Here is a 6,000-nt window from a genome sequence, read left to right as displayed (position 1 = left end):
TCAACATGAAGGACGCATATTTCCACGTTGCAATTTACCCTCTGCACAGATGGTATCTACGCTTTGTGGTAAATCATCGACATTATCAGTTTACTGTCCTTCCCTTTGGCCTCTCCTCGGCTCCTCGGGTCTTCACGAAGTGTATGGCGGTCATTGCAGCTTCCCTACGGCGTCGTTGAATACATATCTTTCCTTACCTCGACGACTGGCTTATTCGAGGGGCCTCCAAGGCACAAGTCATCAGTCATGTGACCATCATCAAGGACCTGTTCACGCATCTAGGCCTGATAATCAATTTAGAAAAGTCCACTCTGGTGCCTACGCAGAAGATAGAGTTTATCGGGGCCATGCTGGACTCCAACCTTGCGACGGCCAGTTTTCCCCCACATCATTTCCAGGCTATAGTCTCTCTTGTACAAAGACTTCAGAGCTTCCCAACAACCTCTGCCCGCACTTGCCTTGGCCTCCTTGGTCACATGGCTGCATGCACATTCGTCACAAAGCACGCCAGACTGCGAATGCGTCCTCTCCAAACTTGGCTCGCCTCAGCCTATCATCTGGGCAGAGACGCCATAGACATTATACTCACAATTCCGCCGAGCGTTCTGGGGCTCCCTCGACTGGTGGCGAATGTCATCCCTGGTGTGTGCACATCTGCCTTTCCTTCCACCGCAGCCCTCCACGTCGCTAACAACGAACGCATCATCTCTGGGCTGGGGTGCTCACCTAGGGCACCTTCGCACTCAAGGCCTTTGGTTGTCCCAGGAGTTGACATTACACATCAATTTCCGAGAGCTGAGAGCGGTCCGGCTGGCGTGTCGAGCGTTCCAACGCCATCTACAGGGCCGTTGTGTTGCAGTGTTCACGGACAACACAATGGCCATGTATTACATAAACAAACAGGGAGGGACACGGTCCTCCCCCCTTTGTAGGGAGGAGATCCAGATGTGGGACTTCTGCATAGCCCACTCCATAGACCTAGTAGCCTCCTTCCTCCCAGGAGTCCGGAACACGCTTGCAGATCATCTGAGCAGATCCTTCCTGTCGCATGAGTGGTCCATCCGTCCGGACATTCTCCATTCTGTTTTCCGGAGGTGGAGCTTTCCCCACATAGATCTTTTTGCCTCTAGAGTGAACAGGAAATGCCGGGTGTTCTGCTCCCTACAAGGTCGCTCCCCGGGCTCCCTCTCAGACGTGTTCCTAATTCCGTGGGAAGGTCACCTATTTTATGCCTTCCCACCATTTCTTCTCGTCCACCGAGCTCTACTCAAGCTCCGCAGGGACAGAGCCTGCCTAATACTGATCGCCCCGGCATGGCCGAGACAGCACTGGTACACCTTGCTGCTCGACCTTTCTCTGACAGACCCAATTCCCCTGCCACTCTGCCCGGACGTCATCACGCAGTACTTCGGCAGGCTTCACCACCCGGACTGCAGTCCCTTCATCTGACAGTATGGCTTCTTTCTGGTTGAGCCAATTGGAGCTGCGTTGTTCCACTTCAGTGCAGCAGGTGCTGCTGGGAAGCAGAAAGCCTTCCACGCGAACAACATATCTCACTAAATGGAAGCGCTTCTCTCACTGGTGCACCCAGCATGACCTTACCCCTCAAACTGTATCGGTCCCCATTATCTTGGACTATTTATGGTCCCTCAAAGAGCAGGGCCTGGCGATCTCTTCTATAAGGGTGCATCTTGCAGCTATTTCTACCTTCCATCCTGGGGAAACTGGCAGTTCCATTTTTTCTCACCCCATAGTTTCCAGATTCGTCAAAGGCTTGGAGCGACTCTACCCCTCAGGTCAAATGCCCAATCCCTACCTGGGATCTAAACCTCGTATTAGCTAGGCTCATGGGTCCCCCCTTTGAGCCTTTAGCCACATGCTCACTGCTGTACGTGTCCTGGAAGACAGTATTCCTCGTTGCAATCACCTCGGCTAGGCGAGTCTCGGAACTTCGAGCGCTGACTGTGGATCCCCTGAATACAGTATTCCACAAGGACAAGGTACAGCTGTGACCGCACCCAGCATTCCTCCCTAAGGTGGTCTCTGCCTTCCACGTTAATCAGGACTCCTTTCTGTCAGTCTTTTTTCCGAAGCCACATTCATCGCATCGGGAACAACAGCTGCATACTCTGGATGTCTGCAGGGCTCTCGCCTTATACATCAAGAGGACCAAACCCTTCCGGCGTTCGCCTCAGCTATTTGTAGCGGTGGCAGAGCGCATGAAGGGCATGCCAATCTCTTCCCAATGAATTTCATCTTGGGTGACATCCTGTATTCGGGCATGCTATGACTTGGCTCACGTTCCAACCGGCCATCTCACCGCACATTCTACTCGGGCTTAAGCCTCATCTGCCGCGTCCTTGGCCCATGTTCCCATACAGAAAATATGCCGTGCAGCTACCTGGTCTTCCATCCATACCTTTGCATCGCACTACGCATTGGTCCAGCAATCCAGAGACAATGCCGCCTTTGGCTCAGCGGTCTTACATTCTGCAATGTCTCGCTCCAACCCCTCCGCCTAGGTAAGGCTTGGGAATCACCTAACTGGAATGGATATGAGCAATCACTTGAAGAAGAAAAGACGGTTACTCACCTTTGTAACTGTTGTTCTTCAAGACGTGTTGCTCATATCCATTCCAAACCCGCCCTCCTTCCCCACTGTCGGAGTAGCTGGCAAGAAGGAACTGAGGGACGGATGGGCTGGCAGGGGTATATATCAAGCGCCATAGCGGTGCCACTCCAGGGGGTGCCCTGCCAGCCACTGAGTGTTGCTAGAGTAAAAGTCTTCCAATGAATGTGCACGCGCGCGTGCACACCTAACTGGAATGGATATGAGCAACTCATCTCGAAGAACAACAGTTACAAAGGTGAGTAACTGTCTTTTCCTTTTGTTTGTTTTAAACCTGCTACCTATTAATTTCATTTGGTCACCCCTAATTCTTGTGGTATGGAAGAAGTTTAAATAATACTTCTTCGTTCATTTTCACAACACCAAAACCAAACTCAAGATTGATCAAAGCTGCGTACTTTCAACACTCCTTTATAGTGCAGAATGCTGAGGAATGAGAAAGTCTGACATGTCCAAACTGTCTTCATTCGATACAACTCGCCTCAGAAAAATTCTCCCTATCTTTCGGCCCAGAATAATCTCAAACCAAGATCTGTTGACATAGTGCAGCCAAGAGGATCTGAGCACCATCATTGCCAGGAGGCGTTGGAGATGGATCAGTCATATGTTTCGGATGGAAACTGATTCCACCACCAGAGTAGCAATAAGATGGACAAGTGAAAACGAGGCATGATGAAAACAACATGATGAAGAGCTGCGGAAGCCAAGCTGAAAATCCTGGGATACTGCTAGGGAAACCATGAAAGTCTTGCAAGAAGCAGACAGGAGTGGAGAAGCTTCGCCACACCCCTAAATGCCCGAGGCGTAATGGGAACATGATGATGATTCACTTTCTCCACACCAGTCATGATTTTCTAAAATTCTACTATATCCCCTCTTAGTTGTCTCTTTTCCAAGCTGAAAAGTCCCAGTCTTATTAATCTTTCCTCACGGACAAGCTGTTCCATACCCTTCATCATTTTTTATTGCCCTTTTCTGTACTTTTTCCAATATATCATTTTTTGGGATGGGGCAATGTAACCGGGCGGGACTCACCCCTGCGGCGCCTCCTGCTGGTCACTTCAGGAATTAGCTCAAATATGCAGCTGGAGCACCCTCTGCAGGCCGATGATCCGCCTTCCGGCTTCTGCCACGGGCCCCGTGTCCCTCCCTGGACCCCGGTGCCCCTTTTACGTGGGGTTCTGCCCCCTGGCAGTAACCCCTTTTCCTTCAGGGTTTCCCCTCCCTGGGAACCCCCCACTCTATCCCCACTTTGCCTCAGGGTCTTGGCAACTGCCCAGTCATTAGCTAGCCCCACGCCCTGGGGCAGACTGCAGTATTAGCCTCTCATCATCGGCAAAGAGGTTTGGACCTGCTGCCTTGGCCTACCCCTGGGTTGCACCCTGCAACCCCAGTACCTCTTAGCCTACTCCTAGGCCGCAGCCTGGGGCTTTCCAGGCAGGAGCTCCCCGGCTCCGCTGCCTTCCCCAGCCCTGCTTCACCCTAGGTACCTTGTCTGGTCCCTTGCAGCAGCCAGGCCCTTCTCCCTCTGAACGCAGAGAGAGACTTCCTGGGCTCCTGGCTTCTCTGCCCTTATATAAGGGCCTGTGGCTCAGTTTGGGGCGTGGCCCCAGCTGCTGCCACTTCCCCCAATCAGCCCAGCCTAAAAGGCTGCTTTCTCCAGCCCCGGCCCCTTCCCTGGGCTGTTTTTAACCCCTTCAGGGCCGGAGCAGAGATCCACCCTGCTACAGGCAACCAGGTCTGCACACAGTATTCAAGATGTGGACGTACCATGGATTCATATGGAGGCAATATATTTTCTGTCTTATTATCTATCCATTTCCTAAAGATTTCCAACATGCTGTTCGCTTTTTAGACTGCCACATACAAAATCTTCTCTGAAGTTGACCAAGATGGGCCATAGGCCTCTTAATAGATTCATCACTTGTAAATTGTACAGAAACCTTTAGATTCCAGATAAAGCCCTTCAATTGAGAGTTTTAAACAAAAAATAAAGAAAATGTTTAGACACAAACCATGCTTTGTGACTGCGTGAAGGTCAGAGATAAGGCTGTAGCCTCTGATGCTTATCGGAAGAAACAGCCCCAGCCCACACCACCTCCTCCTCCTTTCCTGATGTGGTGGTTTGTTTTTTTTTTAAATCTAAAGCTATAACCTTCTCCACATCTTTCTCCTAAGCTAAATGTTCCCGGAAGAAACAGGCACTTCAGTGTGTATCTCAGTGTGATAACATGTACAACACTTCCCATGCATAAATTAATACAGATCTGTTTGATTTTAAATGTTTAATCAATGTAATTATGCTACATCCCACACCTTAAGCACTGAAGGATGCAGCTTTACCTTCACAAAAAGGGGATAGTTTGTGGAAAAAGTCGTAGTAAAAAGTGTTATCCACTGTTTGTACGTAGAATAGTTTACATTAGTCCTACATTTTGCCTCATACATGGGCATATTAAACAACGTTGCACCATTAGATTTCCTTTAAGTTAGGCTGCGTGTACTTTGTGTACATTAATGCTGAAAAAACAAGTCTGGATGAGTGGGTGTGAGAGCAGGTGACTTATCTACAAACTAATGTAAACTAATGTAAATGCCTACAATGGTTTATCTATAGCCATGCGTACAAGTTGGCTGCAATATTTGCGTAATTGTTTTGGGAAGTAGGGTCAAGGAAGGGGTGAGTGGTGCTGCGTCTTGAGCATTCTGTGCTTTATGTTTTTTAACATTTATTTGTCCGTCAAAAACTTCACAAAATGTAAGCGCAACTTAAGACAATTGGTGATAATTAGCAATAATAGGAAAGGCTGTGAAGAAATACACGTCTTTGAGTAACTAGGTTTGGGAAATGAAGAAATCTACATGCAGGGTGGATCCTGCTTCTTCAGGTAAAAGCTAAAACACCACGGGAAAAAAGCCTGGGGGGTGGGGATATGCAAGCATTCTTCTCTCTGTCCTTTAAACAGCCAGAAAACCTGAATATTTTACTATTTATTGTAAAGTCCCTCTGTAAATGGTAGGGATTTTATACTGTCACCTGAATCTAAAATTTTGTTCACACTTCACAAATGATAGACAGGTGAGCTCTATTTCCAGTGGTTTTGTTTGCTTGGGGGTGTTTTTGCATCCTGGGCAATTCATTTAGGCAAACCTTTGCTAAACTGGAGGTGTAACAAGCACCTGTCTCACTGCAAAATGATGATTATTTAATTATGGAAAAGACGTCAACTTAGCAATTGCCTGTGCTTTGTCTCTGTAAGGTAAGGTATAGATCCAATGTAAAATGATGCTTCTGTTGTTTTTAAGAGCCTGGGATAGTATGCTTTTATACGGTTAGTTACAATTCTCACTGTGTTTAATTTTAATCCTAC

General features: G+C 48.4%; 1 long non-coding RNA gene across 1 annotated transcript in view; it reads left to right on the top strand.

Moving 5' to 3' along the window:
* Window positions 1–5,258: 5,258 nt before the first annotated feature.
* LOC142045905 (uncharacterized) overlaps window positions 5,259–6,000 on the top strand; it is a 39,990-nt gene continuing 39,248 nt past the window's right edge. Inside the window, exon 1 of the long non-coding RNA XR_012654815.1 lies at window positions 5,259–5,309. This is a non-coding gene — a long non-coding RNA (uncharacterized LOC142045905). The remainder of the gene's footprint in view (window positions 5,310–6,000) is intronic.

The sequence above is a fragment of the Chelonoidis abingdonii genome, chromosome 24 (genome assembly GCF_003597395.2).
Source record: "Chelonoidis abingdonii isolate Lonesome George chromosome 24, CheloAbing_2.0, whole genome shotgun sequence".
In the NCBI taxonomy this organism is placed as follows: domain Eukaryota; kingdom Metazoa; phylum Chordata; order Testudines; family Testudinidae; genus Chelonoidis; species Chelonoidis abingdonii.
This window is presented reverse-complemented; position numbering and strand designations above follow the sequence as displayed.